A 22,752-nucleotide genomic window follows, 5' to 3' on the forward strand; every position below is an offset into this window, starting at 1 on the left:
GTGTTGTGTAGTGGCTTTGCTTTTCCCCACCAAGATTTACACCACTGATATATATATCAACAAAACAATTATACCTGGAATATAATACACACAAAACATAACTATACATGGAATATAATACACAAAACATAACTATACATGGAATATAATACACACAAAACATAACTATACATGGAATATAATACACACAAAACATAACTATACATGGAATATAATACACACAACATAACTATACATGGAATATTATACACACAAAACATAACTATACATGGAATATAATACACACAATATAACTATACATGGAATATAATACACAAAACATAACTATACATGGAATATAATAATTGACTCGTACCAGTACCCCCTGTATATAGTCTCGCCATTGATATTTTACTTCTGCTCTTTAATTACTTGTTACTTTAATTTCTTATTCTTTTCCATATTTTTTTCAACAGCGTTGTTGGTTCGGGGCTCGTAAGTGAGCATTTCACTGTAAGGTCTACTACACCTGTTGTATTCGGTGCATGTGACTAATAACATTTGATTTGATGGTAATATTCTGCATCACAGTGTGCTAGGTGAGTCCAGAATTTGGTGTCTCTTTTCTCAATTTGGAGTGCTAGTGGAAATCTCCCAAGTCATGCCTTTACAGGCCTTCTCCGCACCTTCTCCGCTATGCAATCTGGTTTCAGAGCTGGTCGTGGGTGCACCTCAGCCACGCTCAAGGTCCTAAACGTTATCTTAACCGCCATCGATAAGAAACAATACTGTGCAGCTGTATTCATTGACCTGGCCAAGGTTTTCGACTCTGTCAATCACCACATCCTCATCGGTAGACTCAACAGCCTTGGTTTCTCAAATGATTGCCTCGCCTGGTTCACCAACTACTTCTCTGATAGAGTTCAGTGTGTCAAATCAGAGGGCCTGTTGTCCGGTCCTCTGGCAGTCTCTATTGGGGTACCAGAGGGTTCAATTCTTGGGCCGACTCTTTTCTCTGTATACATCAATGATGTCGCTCTTGCTGCTGGTGAGTCTCTGATCCACCTCTACGCAGATGACACCATTCTGTATACTTCTGGCCCTTCTTTGGACACTGTGTTAACAAACCTCCAAACGAGCTTCAATGCCATCCAACTCTCCTTCCGTGGCCTCCAACTGCTCTTAAATACAAGTAAAACTAAATGCATGCTCTTCAACCGATCGCTACCCGCACCTGCCTGCCCATCCAGCATCACTGCTCTGGACGGTTCTGACTTAGAATATGTGGACAACTACAAATACCCAGGTGTCTGGTTAGACTGTAAACTCTCCTTCCAGACTCACATCAAACATCTCCAATCCAAAGTTAAATCTAGAATTGGCTTCCTATTTCGCAACAAAGCATCTTTCACTCATGCTGCCAAACATACCCTTGTAAAACTGACCATCCTTCCGATCCTCAACTTCGGCGATGTCATTTACAAAATAGCCTCCAACACTCTACTCAGCAAACTGGATGCAGTCTATCACAGTGCCATCCGTTTTGTCACCAAAGCCCCATATACTACCCACCACTGCGACCTGTATGATCTCGTTGGCTGGCCTTCGCTTTATACTCGTCGCCAAACCCACTGGCTCCAAGTCATCTACAAGACCCTGCTAGGTAAAGTTCCCCCTTTCTCAGCTCGCTGATCACCATAGCAGCACCCACTTGTTGCACGCGCTCCAGCAGGTATATCTCTCTGGTCACCCCCAAGGCCAATTCCTCCTTCGGCCGCCTCTCCTTCCAGTTCTCTGATGCCAATGACTGGAACGAACTACAAAATCTCTAAAACTGGAAAAACGTATCTCCCTCACTTGCTTTAAGCACCATCTGTCAGAGCAGCTCACAGATCACTGCACCTGTACATAGCCCATCTATAATTTAGCCCAAACAACTACCTCTTCCCCTACTGTATTTATTTATTTATTTTGCTCCTTTGCACCCCATTATTTCTATTTCTACTTTGCACTTTCTTCCACTGCAAATCTACCATTCCAGTGTTTTACTTGCTATATTGTATTTACTTCGCCACCATGGCCTTTTTTTTCCCTTTACCTCCCTTATCTCTCCTCATTTGCTAACTTTGTATTTTTTTATTTTTCTACCATATTATTGACTGTATGTTTGTTTTACTCCATGTGTAACTCTGTGTTATTGTATGTGTCAAACTGCTTTGCTTTATCTTGGCCAGGTCACAATTGTAAATGAGAACTTGTTCTCAACTTGTCTACCTGGTTAAATAAAGGTGAAATAAATAAATAAATAAATTAAAAAACAGGCGAGGGTTTGTGGCATTTCTGTCCTCACCTAGAATATTTTTTACATAATTCCAGGTGTAAAATGTGTATTTTATCCCATGACGTTTATTTGAAGTAGTTAAATGGGGCCCCACATTTTACTGCCATATAGAAGGATTAGAGTTATGACAGAGTCAAATCATCAAAGCTACATTTTAATTGATGGGTTCATTTTATACTGGATATTTTTTAATTGCAAAATATACTCAGCTTACTTTATCTGTTAGAGACTTTATGGCCATGTTTTTAACAGCCCAGATTAGACTGAGATAATTATTAGTGGTGGTTGGGCTGTTACGGTGACCGTATTACCGCCACATCAGCAGTCATGAGTCATGCCCGCAGTAAAATTACATGTGACTCCTTCCTCTTATGCACTCTGGACATGCGTTGGTAGATGCTAATGACCGTCGGGTCCCTAATGGCCTGGTACTCAGGGCCCTATTGTTCCTCTAACCACTCTGACATCAATGCAAATGCGTCTAAAATCACATCCAACACTTATCATCAAAACAGTATGGCGCTTTTAAAAACTCACCTCACTGCGATGATTAATTTGAAGAAAGTTCAACAGCAGGTGGAAACTGAGTGCAAAAATATGGTTGTTGTTTCAAAGTCAAAACCCAACGAAATGGACAGCGCTTTCTAAGGGAATGATAAATTCAAAAGACCCATACACATATAGAGTTCATACATTCCTATGTAGAGCTCATACATTCCTATATAGAGCTCATACATTCCTATCTAGAGCTCATACATTCCTATGCAGAGCTCATACATTCCTATATAGAGCTCATACATTCCTATATAGAGCTCATACATTCCTATATAGAACTCATACATTCCTACATAGAGCTCATACATTCCTACATAGAGTTCATACATTCCTATATAGAGTTCATACATTCCTATATAGAGCTCATACATTCCTATATAGAGCTCATACATTCCTATATAGAGCTCATACATTACTATATAGAGCTCATACATTCCTATATAGAGCTCATACATTCCTATACAGAGCTCATACATTCCTATATAGAGCTCATACATTCCTTTATAGAGCTTATACATTCCTATATAGAGCTCATACATTCCTATCTAGAGCTCATACATTCCTATATAGAGCTCATACATTCCTATGTAGAGCTCATACATTCCTATATAGAGCTCATACATTCCTACATAGAGCTCATACATTCCTACATAGAGCTCATACATTCCTATATAGAGCTCATACATTCCTATATAGAGCTCATACATTCCTATATAGAGCTCATACATTCCTATATAGAGCTCATACATTACTATCTAGAGCTCATACATTCCTATCTAGAGCTCATACATTCCTATATAGAGCTCATACATTCCTATGTAGAGCTCATACATTCCTATATAGAGCTCATACATTCCTACATAGAGCTCATACATTCCTACATAGAGCTCATACATTCCTACATAGAGCTCATACATTCCTTTATAGAGCTTATACATTCCTATATAGAGCTCATACATTCCTATATAGAGCTCATACATTCCTATATAGAGCTTATGCATAGGCCTGTGTGCCCTAACCTGAAGAAAAAAAAACTGAATTACATTTTTGACTGTGCCTTTATACAATACAGCCTAAAGCATATTATGCAGAAAAACATAAAAACAGATTTCAGATGTGATGTCTACTCCAAAATTAATCACATTCTAATAATGGCCTTTGAGTGTGGACTGTGTCTTTATGCATAGTGGATGGACTGGTTACCTTATGCTACGCCCCTAACTTTCTATCCATTAGTCTGGGAGAGAACGTATAGGTCGAGGCCATGCTGTTGGTTCATTGATTGTGCAGGGCGGCTTACAGTTAGCCTACTATTATAGTGTATTAGATTTTGAATAGCTTAGTAATGGGGCATTTTATATATTTTTATAATGAATAAGCGAACACATTTAACTTTAGCTACAGATTATCTCACCATCCTGTGTATCCATCTCCTCTCTCTCTCTCCTTCATTCCTTTAATCGAGTGAGCAAAGAGAGGGGATGTCAAAATATGTTTTGTTGTGAAAACATGTTTACCATCGATGTTCCCGAAACAGATTTAACTTGGTTTCCCAAATTAAGTACTGGGTAGCTGCAGGAACAGGGTAGGAGAGCCCATGGCATACAGAGTACTGGGTAGCTGCAGGAACAGGGCTGGAGAGCCCATACAGAGTACTGGGTAGCTGCAGGAACAGGGTAGTAGAGCCCATGGCATACAGAGTACTGGGTAGATGAAGGAACAGGGTAGGAGGGCCCATAGTATATACAGAGTTTGGGCGGAATATCACCTGTCGCACAGAAAGGCTCTATGCTCCTCAAACAGTGGTTGATGTGTGGAGTGAAATGTGTTCTTTATAAGCCCAGACATTTCTATATGTAATCCTGTGTGAAAAGAGAGTTTTGATGGTTGGTGCTAAAAAGAGGAGCATCCCAGTTGCTACTATATTTACTTCTCAGCTGCTTAATTAAACTGTATTAACACTCAGCTACAAACTGGAGCAGCGTACCCGGAAAGAAGAACTAACCGCGAAAGCGACCTCCATTCGCTATTCGAGTGCTTGTGGAAGACGTATTTTTTTCCCCACTGCCCCTTGTTCCTGCCTATTTGATACTGGGGCATTCTAAAGCGAAACTAATTTTACATATTAGTAAAAACCAGATTAAATTGAGAATAGTCTGATGGGTGATAATATGACTTGATGAGAGAACAGCGTGTGCAGCCTGAGGCAATGAACAGAGGGCAAATTTTTTTTTACACTTTCTCAAATCATCATGCGGCCTATGATGCAGCCCATATATGTTTTGATTTCTAAGACATTGTAAGGTTCTGTATCGTTCACAACTAAAGTTGCCAAATAACTCAGAATCTAGCATATAGGACCCGTTTCAAATGATCACGTTTACACTCAACAAAGCCACTTCATATGCGCACTCTCTCCGGAATGGGAAAAATATCCTTTCTATTTTATTCAGCTAAGTTAAATTATATTCTGCTTACTATAAACTCACATAATATAAAATAATGGCACGGGAAAATGAACTAGTCTACAGCCTATGGCATGACGCATAGCCAGTTAACATACAGTTGTCGTAAGGAGAAGCGGACCAAAGTGCAGCGTGTGTGTCGTTCCACATTTTTTTTACTCTGTGAAACTATGCAATACATAAATAAACTGAATAGACATAAACAACAAACCGTGACACAGAGGAGAAAACAAACACTACTCAAAAATAATCACCCACAAAACCCAGGAAGAAAAACCCCTAAGTATGATCTCCAATTAGAAACAACGAGGACCAGCTGCCTCTAATTGGAGATCATCCCAAACAAACCAACATAGAAATACAAAAACTAGAACCTAAGAACATAGAAATAGAACACATAGAATAACCCCCCCCTGTCACGCCCTGACCTACTCTACCATAGAAAATAACAGCTTACCATGGTCAGGACGTGACAACAGTAGACAAACTCATATTCTGTTCTTCTGAAATACATTTTCTTCATACCATGTTTATTTAGACCTAAAATAAAAATATATTTTTGTGATAGTTTATATTAAATGAATATATTAGACTTTTATTTTATTAATGTTCCAACAGTGGCTTGTATACATGGAGACCTGGATATGCTAATATTGTTTATGTAATTAACGGTCAATTACCATTTCTGCTCCAATGAGATAAACAGCACATTTACTCAGTTCTATAAATTACTATAGTCTTCAGCATTCTCGAACCGTAACCACCTCGAGGATACAGTGCCTTCAGAAAGTATTCATACCCCTTGACTTATTCCATATTTTGTTGTGTTACATCCTGATCTGTTTCCCCTGTCCTTGTGATTGTCTCCACCCTCCTCCAGGTGTCACCAATCTTCCCTATTACCCTCAGTGTATTTATACCTGTGTTCTCTGTTTGTCTGTTGCCAGTTCATCTTGTCTTGCCAAGTCAACCAGTGTTTTTTCCAAGCTCCTGTTTTTCCTAGTCTCTCTTTTCTAGTCCTCCCGGTTCTGACCTTTTGCCTGCCCTGACACTGAGCCCACCTGCCTGACCATTCATCCTGCCCTGACCTCGAGCTTGCCTGACCGTTCTGCCTGCCCCTGACACTGAGCCCGCCTGCCTGACCGTTCTGCCTGCCCTGACACTGTGCCCGCCTGCCTGACCGTTCTGCCTGACCTGACACTGAGCCCACCTGCCTGACCGTTCTGCCTGCCCTGACCTCGAGCCTGCCTGCCGCCCTGTACCTTCTGGACTCTGACCTGGTTATGAACTCTTGCCTGCCCCTCGACCTGCCTCTTGCCTGTTCAATAAATATCAGAGACTCGAACAATCTGCCTCTTGTGTCTGCATCTGGGTCTCGCCTTGTGTCGTTTTACACCCTGAATTACAAAAGGATTAAATATATTTTTTCCCCACCCATCTACACACAATACTCCATAATGACAAAGTGAAAACATGTTTTAAGAAATGTAGGCAAATTTATTTAACATTTTAATATAGATATCTCATGTACATAAGTATTCACATGCCCTGAGTCAACACTTTGTAGAAGCTTCCCTTGGCAGTGATTACAGCTGTGAACCTTTGAGCGAGTCTCTAAATCTCTAAGAGCTCTAATACCTGGATTGTACGACATTTGGCCATTATTTTATTAAAAATTCTTAATTTTTGTCAAATTGGTTGTTGATAATTTCTAAACATCCATTCACAGCCATTTTCAGCCATAGATTTAAGTCAAATCTGTAACTCTGCCACTCTGCTACTCAGGAACCTTTACTGTCATCTTGGTAAGCAACTCCAGTGTATATCTGGCCTTGTGTTTTAGGTTATTGTCCTGCTGAAAGGTGAATTCATCTCCCAGTGTCTAGGTGGAAAGCAGATTGAACCAGGTTTTCCTCTAGGATTTTTGCCTGTGCTTAACTCCATTCCGTTTCATAACATGATGCAGCCACCACCATGCTTGAAAATATGAAGAGTCATTCTCAATGATGTGTTGTTGGATTTGCCCCAAAACATAACACTTTGTATTCAAGGACATAATGTTAAGATTTGATTTAGTTATCAGCTGAGTTAGCTTTAGCGCTGTACAACTATATTCCAGCCTATCAGAGACTGGCATCAACTAAATGTCATATTATATAGAACATGACTGTGACAGAGCCTGGAGAGAGAGAGGCCACTGCCATGGACCAGAGCTAAGTGAGTCTCAGGGTACAGAGACAGAGTAAATGCTTCAAACGTAGATTTTACTTCATAATGGACCAACAGAACTATTTCAGGCCCAGCCGGTCTACTGCCATCCCCAGTCCTCTCCCTCCACTGGGAGCAGCAGAAGCCTAATCAACTGTTGGGGCTGATTGCCCAGCCAATCACACACTTGACTGATTAGTACCCACAGCTGGGCTCCATTAGCCTTCCAACAGGGAAGGTGCCGGAAGGGCGATGGAAGGGGGCTTTCCTCCTCTAGCGCCACATTGACATTTTAATTGATTACAAATTACATGACCCTCCCCCATTTACATGACCCTCCCCCATTTACATGACCCTCCCCTGGACTAAATTAATACAATAATAAACTCTCCCACTGACTGAAATTGATAAAAGCATGACCCTCCCCCATTTACATGACCCTCCCCCATTTACATGACCCTCCCCCATTTACATGACCCTCCCTCATGTACATGACCCTCCCCCATTTACATGACTCTCCCCTATTTACATGACCCTCCCGCATTTACATGACCCGCCCCCATTTACATGACCCTCCCCCATTTACATGACCCTCCCCTATTTACATGACCCTCCCCCATTTACATGACCCTCCCCTATTTACATGACCCTCCCCCATTTACATGACCCTCCCCTATTTTCATGACCCTCCCCCATTTACATGACCCAACCCTCATTTACAGACCCGCCCCCATTTTCCTCCGGGTAACAATTGGGTTAATTTTGACCACTCCCTTAGTTGAGGTTGATTAGTGGAATTTTAGTCTGGTTCATCAGGCTGATCCCCAGTCTACATGGAGTAGATTACTGAGTAGTTTGGTTCATCAGGCTGACCTCCAGTCTTCATGGAGGAGATTACTGAGTAGTTTGGTTCATCAGGCTGACCTCCAGTCTTCATGGAGGAGATTACTGAGTAGTTTGGTTCATCAGGCTGACCTCCAGTCTTCATGGAGGCGATTACTGAGTAGTTTGGTTCGTCAGGCTGACCCCCTATATTCATGGAGGAGATTACTGAGTAGTTTGGTTCATCAGGCTGACCCCCAGTCTTCATGGAGGAGATTACTGAGTAGTTTGGTTCATCAGGCTGACCTCCAGTCTTCATGGAGGAGATTACTGAGTAGTTTGGTTCATCAGGCTGACCTCCAGTCTTCATGGAGGAGATTACTGAGTAGTTTGGTTCATCAGGCTGACCTCCAGTCTTCATGGAGGAGATTACTGAGTAGTTTGGTTCATCAGGCTGATCCCCAGTCTTCATGGAGGAGATTACTGAGTAGTTTGGTTCATCAGGCTGATCCCCAGTCTTCATGGAGGAGATTACTGAGTAGTTTGGTTCATCAGGCTGACCTCCAGTCTTCATGGAGGAGATTACTGAGTAGTTTGGTTCATCAGGCTGATCCCCAGTCTTCATGGAGGAGATTACTGAGTAGTTTGGTTCATCAGGCTGGCCTCCAGTCTTCAGGAGGGAGATTACTGAGTAGTTTGGTTAGTGGAGGTTGGATAGTGGAGGTGGATAGTGGAGGTTGGATAGCGGAGGTTGGATAATGGAGGTTGGATAGAGATGGTTGGTTCGTGGAGATTGGATAGTGGAGGTTGGATAGTGGAGGTTGGATAGTGGAGGTTGGATAGTGGAGGTTGGTTAGTGGAGGTTGGATAGTGGAGGTTGGATAGTGGAGGTTGGATAGTGGAGGTTGGATAGTGGAGGTTGGATAGCGGAGGTTGGTTAGTGGAGGTTGGATAGTGGAGGTTGGATAGTAGAGGTTGGATAGTGGAGGTTGGTTAGTGGAGGTTGGATAGTGGAGGTTGGTTAGTGGAGGTTGGATAGTGGAGGTTGGTTAGTGGAGGTTGGATAGTGGAGGTTGGACAGTAGAGGATGGATAGTGGAGGTTGGTTAGTGGAGGTTGGATAGTGGAGGTTGGTTAGCGGAGGTTGGATAGCGGAGGTTGGATAGCGGAGGTTGGATAGCGGAGGTTGGATAGCGGAGGTTGGATAGTGGAGGTTGGTTAGTGGAGGTTGGATAGCGGAGGTTGGTTAGTGGAGGTTGGATAGTGGAGGTTGGTAAGTGGAGATGAGTTGGTGGATGTTAGTTAGTTAGTGGTTTTTAGTTAGTTAGTGGATGCTGGTTAGTTTGTGGAGGTTTGTTAGTGGAGGTTGGTTAGGGGAGCTTGGTTAGTAGAGGTTGGATAGTGAAGGTTGGATAGTGAAGGTTAGTTAGTAGAGGTTGGATAGTGAAGGTTGGATAGTGTTGGTTAGTTAGTGGAGTTTGGTTAATAACTTATTCACTTTCTTCCACTCAGGGCATCTACTCCAACTGTCTGTCTGCACAGGGCTTCTACTCCTACTGTCTGTCTGCACAGGGCTTCTACTCCTACTGTCTGTCTGCACAGGGCTTCTACTCCTACTGTCTGTCTGCACAGGGCTTCTATCTCCAACTGTCTGTCTGCACAGGGCTTCTATCTCCTACTGTCTGTCTGCACAGGGCATCTACTCCAACTGTCTGTCTGCACAGGGCTTCTACTCCTACTGTCTGTCTGCACAGGGCTTCTACTCCTACTGTCGGTCCGCACAGGGCTTCTAGCTCCTACTGTCTGTCTGCACAGGGCTTCTATCTCCAACTGTCTGTCTGCACAGGGCTTCTATCTCCTACTGTCTGTCTGCACAGGGCTTCTATCTCCAATTGTCTATCTGCACAAGGCTTCTACTACTACTGTCTGTCTGCACAGGGCTTCTATCTCCTACTGTCTGTCTGCACAGGGCTTCTACTCCTACTGTCTGTCTGCACAGGGCTTCTACTCCAACTGTCTGTCTGCACAGGGCTTCTACTACTACTGTCTGTCTGCACAGGGCTTCTACTCCAACTCTCTGTCTGCACAGGGCTTCTACTCCTACTGTCTGTCTGCACAGGGCTTCTACTCCTACTGTCTGTCTGCACAGGGCTTCTACTACTACTGACTGTCTGCACAGGGCTTCTACTCCAACTTTCTGTCTGCACAGGGCTTCTACTACTAATGTCTGTCTGCACAGGGCTTCTACTCCTACTGTCTGTCTGCACAGGGCTTCTACTACTACTGTCTGTCTGCACAGGGCTTTTATCTCCTACTGTCTGTCTGCACAGGGCTTCTATCTCCTACTGTCTGTCTGCACAGGACTTTTATCTCCTACTGTCTGTCTGCAGGGCTTCTATCTCCTACTGTCTGTCTGCACAGGGCTTCTATCTCCTACTGTCTGTCTGCACAGGGCTTATATCTCCTACTCTCTGTCTGCACAGGGCTTCTATCTCCTACTGTCTGTCTGCACAGGGCTTTTATCTCCTTCTGTCTGTTTTCACAGGGCTTTTATCTCCTACTGTCTGTCTGCACATGGCTTCTTCTTCTACTGTCTGTCTGCACAGGGCTTCTTCTTCTACTGTCTGTCTTCACAGGGATGCTATCTCCTAATGTCTGTCTGCACAGGGCATCTATCTCCTAATGTCTGTCTGCACAGGGCTTCTATCTCCTAATGTCTGTCTGCACAGGGCTTCTATCTCCTAATGTCTGTCTGCACAGGGCTTCTATCTCCTAATGTCTGTCTGCACAGGGCTTCTATCTCTTAATGTCTGTCTGCACAGGGCTTCTATCTCTTAATGTCTGTCTGCACAGGGCTTCTATCTCCGAATGTCTGTCTGCACAGGGCTTCCATCTTCTAATGTCTGTCTGCACAGGGCTTCTATCTCCTAATGTCTGTCTGCACAGGGCTTCTATCTCCTAATGTCTGTCTGCACATGGCTTCTTCTTCTACTGTCTGTCTTCACAGGGCTTCTTCTTCTACTGTCTGTCTGCAGAGGGCTTCTTCTTCTACTGTCTGTCTTCACAGAGCTTCTATCTCCTAATGTCTGTCTGCACAGGGCTTCTATCTCCTAATGTCTGTCTGCACAGGGCTTCTATCACCTAATGTCTGTCTGCACAGGGCTTCTATCTCTTAATGTCTGTCTGCAAAGGGCTTTTATCTCCTACTGTCTGTCTGCACAGGGCTTCTATCTCCTAATATCTGTCTGCACAGGGCTTCTATCTCCTAATGTCTGTCTGCACAGGGCTTCTATCTCCTACTGTCTGTCTGCACAGGGCTTCTATCTCCTACTGTCTGTCTGCACAGGGCTTCTATCTATCTGTTACTGAGCAGTTATATTGTAAAAGTTAGCAAACATTATCCTCTATCCATCGATTCTTTTTTGTAATGTCCTATACTCCCTGACTGTCTGGCGAGCTGGACACAGTAAAAAATGATATCGATGGAGGTCCATTATATTGTCTGGGCAGTTTCCATTAGGTATTAGTCATTGAAAAATGTATTGAGTTCAGATTGGTTTATGGAACAGAGTAAGCGTCTGAATCCCAAGTAGCACACTACACAGAGCCCCATGGACCTCTGGTCAAAAGTAGTGCACTATATAGGGAATATCACTCTACACAGAGCCCCATGGGCCTCTGGTCAAAAGTAGTGCACTCTATAGGGAATATCACCCTACACAGAGCCCCATGGGCCTCTGGTCAAAAGTAGTCCACTATATAGGGAATATCACTCTACACAGAGCCCCATGGGCCTCTGGTCAAAAGTAGTGCACTATATAGGGAATAGCACTCTACACAGAGCCCCATGGACCTCTGGTCAAAAGTAGTGCACTATATAGGGAATAGCACCATATTTGGGATGCAGGCTAAATGACAGCAGAACATGTCTGTGAGTTAGTGGACTGGGGAGTGTTGTGTGTTCAGCCACATTAAATTAACCTTCCAGGCTAGTACAAACTAAAACAGGCCACCTAAACATAAACAGGCCATCTAAACTTAAACAGGGCTTCGTCAGGTTACGGAAGCAATTAGTGCATGAAAGGTTCTGGAGAGCAGGGGAGAGGAGAGAAGAGGTGGGTTCCATTAAATCCTAATCTAGGTCTATACTAACAAGGACTAACGAAAGCTCTGTTTAACTGTGGCCTCTGTATCGGTCAGACAAACAGCAGCCTTCCCCACAGCACCACCTGGACGATGAAATTAAACAAGGCCATGTAGGGAATGAAGTAGGTTCAGTTCTTAACTTGTTATGGATAGGGGGCAGTATTTTCACGGCCGGATAAAAAACGTACCCGATTTAATCTGATTATTACTCCTGCCCAGAAACTAGAATATGCATATAATTATTAGCTTTGGATAGAAAACACTCCAAAGTTTCTAAAACTGTTTGAATGGTGTCTGTGAGTATAACAGAACTCATTTGGCAGGCCAAAACCTGAAAAGATTCCAAACAGGAAGCGCCCTCTCTGACTATTTCTTGGCCTTCTTGATCATCTCTATCCAAAACAGGGGATCTCTGCTGTAACGTCCTCGAAAAGGATTGCTCGCAAAGATATGTTGTAACAAACGGTATGAAAATCTCCAGAGCTTTCTTAGCAATAACAGGGTACGTTACCATTTGTTGACACCAAAACGTTGAGAGCGTTGTTGTTCTGAAGAGTTGCTGTTGAACCTGGCTCTGCTGAATTTCAATGATTTCATCGAGGTATTCATCATTGACATCTGTTGTCTCAACACTAAACGTGAACGGCTGTCTCACCCATGCTGGATATGACTCTCTTGTAGGGAAGTATCCGTCGAGAGACTTTGCAAGCTCATCTAAGAGCGTGGCAATTGCTTGCTTCAGTTCCGCGGGTACAGAAATATCTCCGATTCCAGATACATCTTCGATCTTACTTACACAGTCATCCAGCAGGGGAAAGCTTGCGAAGTTATATCGAAATCACACGACGTACCATCACGACAGTCACAATTCGACTACTGAGCGCGCCAAATTCCCTGCAGCACAGATAGGCCAAGCGATGTTGCGTGTTCACCTGCAGCCAATGATGGCCAAGCGGGGCGTGTCATCACGAATCATATGAGTCGGGTGTGTCTTGACCTCCGCCGAACCCCTGAGACTGACTCAACGAACCCCTGGGGTTCGATCGAACCCAGGTTAACAACCACTGATTTAGAGGCATCGTTAAATCACAAATTATACGGTTTCATAGGATATCCTCCTGCAAACAGGATCTGGTAAAAGCAATCCAAACACTATTTCATGCACTTAGACAGAGGTTACTCCAAACGATACCTCAGAACTATAAAAAACAGCACCTTGTGGGCCCTCTCTCCCATTCAACCTACACACTCACACAACACAAGTCTGTCTATCACTCTTTCTGACCTCAACCCTAATTATAGAGGTTCCGGAGACATTTCCAAATCCCCCCATTCCCCTGACCTCAACCCTGACCATAACCCTAACCTTAACCCTTACCCTAATTCGGGTTCGTATCCTGCTCCTGCCCCTAAACCTGCCCCTAACCTAACCCAACCCCTAACTCTAACCCTAACCTTAACCCCACCCCTAACCCCACTGCTAACCCTAACCCCACCACTAACCCTAACCCTAACCCTAATCCTAACCCTAACCATAACCCTACCCCTAACCTTACCCTTCCTAGAACAACAAACTTTGACATTGACCCCCTCCGGAACCACAATCCTCTTTCCTCCTCTTATTCCCCTTCCGAGCAGCAGACAATTCTCATCCCCCTAGTTACTACATTCTCACATAGGATCAGACCGTTACATCAGGCGTTCAAACACCATTTTTCCATCACCCAACAGGCACACACCCCCCTCCAGCCGTATAGAATAATCTCAGCATTTAGGAGGAACAAGAGTCTCCAAGACATCCTCATCCAAGCTAAATACAGTACCAAGCCCCCACAACCACCCAAACCCTACATGGCCCACTTCAGACAAAGAAAATTCATTTCAAACTCATACAGCAAGACCTCCACTCCAGTTTTAGACTCCATTTCACTCTACACTCCAAATGTCATATATATAATCACGTGCACATTTTGCAAAAAACACTACATTGGGGAAACCCAGTATACAATACAAAATAGACTTAAACAACATCTATACAATATCAAACGGGCCCATCTACACACAGAACTAGTCACTCATTCCCAGGATCACCCCGTCACCTACCTCAATATATCAGGATTACAGTCGTGTTCTGGGTGGACCAGTGGGCGGCGAAAGGCAGTGGAACGTAGGTGGATAAGAGACCTACAAACAATTACACCCAGCGGTCTGAATGAGCGGTTTTAACAGATCAGATAGGATCCATTGAAAGGGACAGCACTTGTTTACAGGGTTCTCAAGGAGCTGGAAGAAGAATGCACCATAAAACAAAAAACACAATAAATAAAGTTTGTGTGGTTTTTCTTATATTCAACAGGTGCATGCTTATTTATAATAGTTTTATTCCTTTTTGTTTGTATGTATTTGAATTTGTTTTTACAACCAGCACTTGACCTTATAGCACTTTTATAGATAAATGGGCTTATAACTGTGCATATGTACTAATAAAGCATCTATCCCCTGATCCCTTGTATATTTTATCATCTCCCTTCATGGTCCTAGATAACCACTCAGACTATCATTTTTAGAAGCAATATTAACCTACTTACGTTTTGTAAAGGTTTTTAGGAGTCAATCTAGTGGATTTTAACAGTAGAATTGATTCAGATTGGAGGGGTACACAGCAATAGGCCTGCGCACCACAAGACAAATCAGTCTCTTTTTAACCCTACTTCAATTCAAAACCTAACCTTATCCTAACCCTATCCTAACCCTAACCTAACCTTATCCTAACCCTAACCTAACCCTATCTTAACCCTATTCTAACCCTAAACTTATCCTAACACTATCCTAACCCTAACCTAATGTTATCCTAACCCTATCCTAACCCTTACCTAACCTTAACCTAACCTTATCCTAACCCTATCCTAACACTAACCTAACTCTATCCTAACCCCAACCTAACCTAACCCTATCCTAACCCTATTCTAACCCTTACCTAACCCTATCCTAACCTTATCCTAACCCTATCCTAACCCTTACCTAACCCTATCCTAACCCTAACCTAACCGTATCCTAACCCTAACCTAACCCTATCCTAACCCTAACCTAACCTAACATTATCCTAACCCTTACATAACCCTATCCTAACCCTATCCTAACCCTTACCTAACCCTATCCTAACCCTAACCTAACCTTATCCTAACCCTAACCTAACCCTATCCTAACCCTTACCTAACCCTATCCTAACCCTAACCTAACCTTATCCTAACCCTAACCTAACCCTATCCTAACCCTATTCTAACCCTAACCTTATCCTAACCCTATCCCTAACCTTATCCTAACCCTATCCTAACCCTAACCTAACCTTATCCTAACCCTAACCTAACCTAACCCTATTCTAACCCTAACCTTATCCTAACCCTAACCCTATCCTAACCCTAACCTAACCTTATCCTAACCCCATCCTAACCCTTACCTAACCCTAAACTAACCTTATCCTAACCCTATCCTATCCTATCCTAACCCTTACCTAACCCTAACCTTATCCTAACCCTAACCTAACCTTATCCTAACTATATTCTAACCCTAACCTAACCTTATCCTAACCCCTTCCTAACCCTAACCTAACCTAACCTTACCCTAACCCTTACCTAACCCTATCTTAACCCTATCCTAACCCTAACCTAACCCTATCCTAACCCTTACCTAACCCTTACCTAACCCTATCCTAACCCTAACCTAACCTTATCCTAACCCTATCCTAACCCTAACCTAACCATATCCTAACCCTATCCTAACCCTAAACTAACCTTATCCTAACCCTTACCTTACCTAACCTTATCCCAACCCTATCCTATCCTAACCCTTACCTAACCTTATCCTAACCCTAACCTAACCCTATCCTAACCCTATCCTAACCCTAACCTAACCCTCTCCTAACCCTAACCTAACCTAACCTAACCTAACCTAACCCTATCCTAACCCTATCCTTACCCTAACCTAACCCTATCCTAACCATATCCTAACCCTTACCTAACCCTAACCTAACCCTTACCTAATCCTATCCTAACCCTCTCCTTAACCAAGAGTACTAATCTGGAGGTTGCTGATCCTATAGGTCTATCTATCAGTAACCTCAAGGGGTGGGTGTGGGGCCAAGCCTACTAATCTGGAGGAAGTGTTAGGAGCTGTTCAGAATAGGATATCATTCAAGGTAGAATAGGATATCATTCCAGGTGGAATAACATGAGTTGGTTGACCCTCCAATGGTATCCTTCATTTTCTCTCATTTTAGGAACAGCATCAGATCTTTGAGCCAAAGAGAGGCTAAAGGAGGATTGACAGATTTCCAATCCGATAAAATCCTTCTGCGGGCCAACAGGGAGGCAAAGCTAATGGCATCTAGCGGTCTGTTGGTCAGAGAAGGATTGTTGTTTAGTATTCCAAAAATAGACATTGCAGAAATGTCTATTTTTGGAATACCAAACAACAATCCTTCTCTGACCAACAGACCGCTAGATGCCATTAGCTGCAACTTTATAATCAAATGCTTCAGAAAGGGTTTTAAATATAGTGGACCAGTAGTTGGTCAGACAGGGACAGGAGGAGCTTCCACTTCCACAAGAGGAGCTTCCACAAGAGGAGCTTCCACAAGAGGAGCTTCCACTTCCACAAGAGGAGCTTCCACAAGAGGAGCTTCCACAACAGGAGCTTCCACAAGAGGAGCTTCCATTTATCCTAAGTAAGACACTATTCCAGACTTCATCAGAGATCTCGCCACCATGTTCCATTTCCCACTCAGATCGGATTTTATTGAGTGACGGGTGATCAAGGGACATGATTATGAAAAAAAAATATGGCATACGAGTCCCTTTAGTTGAAAAGTATTTTTTTTCAAAAGGGCGTCCAAACCCGATCTGGGTGATATAACTGGAAAGGTTGAGTTTTGAGTGCAAATAATCTGGTGGATTTGGAAATATCTAAATAGATTTGAATGGAGTAGATTACATTTGAATGGGAGGTCATCGAAATTGGCAAATGTGCCATCGATACAACCGTCATTGAACTTATTAAGGCCATTCCTCTACCACAGCCTGAAAGCTGAATCCAGTTTGCCTGGAAGGGAAGAGGGGGTTATTACATATAAGACCTTGAATAGAGAAATCACAGAATTTAAAATGTGGACGCAATTGAGTCCAAATTCTAATAGTATTGACAACAATTGGATTGGATGTGTAGCGTGAAGCAGAAAGATGGAGATTGGAAGTGACTAAAGCCGACAAAGAGGAAGAGAAACAGGAGTTGGCCTCTGTTTGACACCAGTCAGTTTCTGGGGTGTGAAGCCAGCAAATATTATTTTGCTGCCCTGTAATAATACATAAAGTTAGGAATGGCTAGTCCTCTGTGGGTTTTTTCTGGAGGAATGCTTTATGTATTCTTGGATTCCCACCTCCCCACAGAAAAAAAGATAGAAGCTTTTTCACTGAAGTGAAAAAAAGACTTTGGTAAAAAAAAAAAAAAAGAGGGAGACATTGGAACATTACAGAAATCTGGGCAATACATTTGTCTTGATACAATTCACTTTATCAGCTAAAGTATCCTCCATTTTTGAAAGTCCAGTTTAAGTTTGCTAATCAGGGGAGTACTCATCATGGAGGGAAGACAAGGTACGTGTGATATTGATCTCTAAACATTTAAAGCCAGACTTGGACATACGAAGTGGAATAGTATCCTGTGGAATTTGTAATGCTAATTAATTATTAGGAAAACATTCACTTTTTGAGATATTCCATTCATAACCTGAGGAAACTTTGTGTTCCAGTCCCCATCTGTAGATACCATGTATTGAGGGTGTGACCTTTAGCATAATAAAAGGGGTTCTATTGCCAGGGAAAATCACAGAGGGGACATTGGACATCCCTGGTATGTGACCCTTGATAATGGAAAAATACTGTGAACAAAGTTTGTTTGTAAGTACTGATGCCTTGGGCGATAAGCACAGCCAGAAGAGGACTGGCCACCCCTCAGAGCCTGGTTCCTCTCTAGGTTTCTTCCTAGGTTCCTGCCTTTCCAGGGAGTTTTTCCTAGCCACCGTGCTTCTAAACTCAGCAAAAAAAGAAACATCCCTTTTTCAGGACTCTGTCTTTCAAAGATAATTCGTAATAATCCAAATAACTTCACAAATCTTCATTGTAAAGGGTTTAAACACTGTTTCCCATGATTTTTCAACCATAAACAATTAATGAACATGCACCTGTGGAATGGTCGTTAAGACACCAACAGCTTAGGCAATTAAGGTCACAGTTATGAAAACTTAGGACACTAAAGATGCCTTTCTACTGACTCTGAAAAACACCAAAAGAAAGATGCCCAGGGTCCCTGCTCATCTGCATGAAAGTGCCTTAGGAATGATGCAAGGTGGCATGAGGACTGCAGATGTAATAAATTGCAATGTCCATACTGTGAGATGCCTAAGACAGCGCTACGGGGAGACAGGACGGACAGCTGATCGTCCTCGCAGTGACAGACCACGTGTAACAACACCTGCACAGGATCGGTACATCCGAACATTACACGTGTGGGACAGGTACAGGATGGCAACAACAACTGCCCGAGTTACACCAGGAACGCACAATCCCTCCATCAGTGATGTTGAGATGTGTCTGTTACTTGAACTCTGTGAAGCATTTATTTGGGCTGCAATTTCTGAGGCTGGTAACTCTAATGAACTTATCTTCTGCAGCAGAGGTAACTCTGGGTCTTCCTTTCCTGTGGCGGTCCTCATGAGTCCCAATTTCAATGATTTCATCGAGGTATTCATCATTGACATCTGTTGTCTCAACACTAAACGTGAACGGCTGTCTCACCCATGCTGGATATGACTCTCTTGTAGGGAAGTATCCGTCGAGAGACTTTGCAAGCTCATCTAAGAGCGTGGCAATTGCTTGCTTCAGTTCCGCGGGTACAGAAATATCTCCGATTCCAGATACATCTTCGATCTTACTTACACAGTCATCCAGCAGGGGAAAGCTTGCGAAGTTATATCGAAATCACACGACGTACCATCACGACAGTCACAATTCGACTACTGAGCGCGCCAAATTCCCTGCAGCACAGATAGGCCAAGCGATGTTGCGTGTTCACCTGCAGCCAATGATGGCCAAGCGGGGCGTGTCATCACGAATCATATGAGTCGGGTGTGTCTTGACCTCCGCCGAACCCCTGAGACTGACTCAACGAACCCCTGGGGTTCGATCGAACCCAGGTTAACAACCACTGATTTAGAGGCATCGTTAAATCACAAATTATACGGTTTCATAGGATATCCTCCTGCAAACAGGATCTGGTAAAAGCAATCCAAACACTATTTCATGCACTTAGACAGAGGTTACTCCAAACGATACCTCAGAACTATAAAAAACAGCACCTTGTGGGCCCTCTCTCCCATTCAACCTACACACTCACACAACACAAGTCTGTCTATCACTCTTTCTGACCTCAACCCTAATTATAGAGGTTCCGGAGACATTTCCAAATCCCCCCATTCCCCTGACCTCAACCCTGACCATAACCCTAACCTTAACCCTTACCCTAATTCGGGTTCGTATCCTGCTCCTGCCCCTAAACCTGCCCCTAACCCAACCCCTAACTCTAACCCTAACCTTAACCCCACCCCTAACCCCACTGCTAACCCTAACCCCACCACTAACCCTAACCCTAACCCTAATCCTAACCCTAACCATAACCCTACCCCTAACCTTACCCTTCCTAGAACAACAAACTTTGACATTGACCCCCTCCGGAACCACAATCCTCTTTCCTCCTCTTATTCCCCTTCCGAGCAGCAGACAATTCTCATCCCCCTAGTTACTACATTCTCACATAGGATCAGACCGTTACATCAGGCGTTCAAACACCATTTTTCCATCACCCAACAGGCACACACCCCCCTCCAGCCGTATAGAATAATCTCAGCATTTAGGAGGAACAAGAGTCTCCAAGACATCCTCATCCAAGCTAAATACAGTACCAAGCCCCCACAACCACCCAAACCCTACATGGCCCACTTCAGACAAAGAAAATTCATTTCAAACTCATACAGCAAGACCTCCACTCCAGTTTTAGACTCCATTTCACTCTACACTCCAAATGTCATATATATAATCACGTGCACATTTTGCAAAAAACACTACATTGGGGAAACCCAGTATACAATACAAAATAGACTTAAACAACATCTATACAATATCAAACAGGCCCATCTACACACAGAACTAGTCACTCATTCCCAGGATCACCCCGTCACCTACCTCAATATATCAGGATTACAGTCGTGTTCTGGGTGGACCAGTGGGCGGCGAAAGGCAGTGGAACGTAGGTGGATAAGAGACCTACAAACAATTACACCCAGCGGTCTGAATGAGCGGTTTTAACAGATCAGATAGGATCCATTGAAAGGGACAGCACTTGTTTACAGGGTTCTCAAGGAGCTGGAAGAAGAATGCACCATAAAACAAAAAACACAATAAATAAAGTTTGTGTGGTTTTTCTTATATTCAACAGGTGCATGCTTATTTATAATAGTTTTATTCCTTTTTGTTTGTATGTATTTGAATTTGTTTTTACAACCAGCACTTGACCTTATAGCACTTTTATAGATAAATGGGCTTATAACTGTGCATATGTACTAATAAAGCATCTATCCCCTGATCCCTTGTATATTTTATCATCTCCCTTCATGGTCCTAGATAACCACTCAGACTATCATTTTTAGAAGCAATATTAACCTACTTACGTTTTGTAAAGGTTTTTAGGAGTCAATCTAGTGGATTTTAACAGTAGAATTGATTCAGATTGGAGGGGTACACAGCAATAGGCCTGCGCACCACAAGACAAATCAGTCTCTTTTTAACCCTACTTCAATTCAAAACCTAACCTTATCCTAACCCTATCCTAACCCTAACCTAACCTTATCCTAACCCTAACCTAACCCTATCTTAACCCTATTCTAACCCTAAACTTATCCTAACACTATCCTAACCCTAACCTAATGTTATCCTAACCCTATCCTAACCCTTACCTAACCTTAACCTAACCTTATCCTAACCCTATCCTAACACTAACCTAACTCTATCCTAACCCCAACCTAACCTAACCCTATCCTAACCCTATTCTAACCCTTACCTAACCCTATCCTAACCTTATCCTAACCCTATCCTAACCCTTACCTAACCCTATCCTAACCCTAACCTAACCGTATCCTAACCCTAACCTAACCCTATCCTAACCCTAACCTAACCTAACATTATCCTAACCCTTACATAACCCTATCCTAACCCTATCCTAACCCTTACCTAACCCTATCCTAACCCTAACCTAACCTTATCCTAACCCTAACCTAACCCTATCCTAACCCTTACCTAACCCTATCCTAACCCTAACCTAACCTTATCCTAACCCTAACCTAACCCTATCCTAACCCTATTCTAACCCTAACCTTATCCTAACCCTATCCCTAACCTTATCCTAACCCTATCCTAACCCTAACCTAACCTTATCCTAACCCTAACCTAACCTAACCCTATTCTAACCCTAACCTTATCCTAACCCTAACCCTATCCTAACCCTAACCTAACCTTATCCTAACCCCATCCTAACCCTTACCTAACCCTAAACTAACCTTATCCTAACCCTATCCTATCCTAACCCTTACCTAACCCTAACCTTATCCTAACCCTAACCTAACCTTATCCTAACTATATTCTAACCCTAACCTAACCTTATCCTAACCCCTTCCTAACCCTAACCTAACCTAACCTTACCCTAACCCTTACCTAACCCTATCTTAACCCTATCCTAACCCTATCCTAACCCTATCCTAACCCTATCCTAACCCTATCCTAACCCTAACCTAACCCTATCCTAACCCTTACCTAACCCTATCCTAACCCTAACCTAACCTTATCATAACCCTATCCTAACCCTATCCTAACCCTAACCTAACCTTATCCTAACCCTAACCTAACCTTATCCTAACCCTATCCTAACCCTAACCTAACCATATCCTAACCCTATCCTAACCCTAAACTAACCGTATCCTAACCCTTACCTTACCTAACCTTATCCCAACCCTATCCTATCCTAACCCTTACCTAACCTTATCCTAACCCTAACCTAACCCTATCCTAACCCTATCCTAACCCTAACCTAACCCTAACCTAACCCTCTCCTAACCCTAACCTAACCTAACCTAACC

The sequence above is a fragment of the Salmo salar genome, chromosome ssa09, assembly GCF_905237065.1.
Source record: "Salmo salar chromosome ssa09, Ssal_v3.1, whole genome shotgun sequence".
Taxonomy (NCBI): domain Eukaryota; kingdom Metazoa; phylum Chordata; class Actinopteri; order Salmoniformes; family Salmonidae; genus Salmo; species Salmo salar.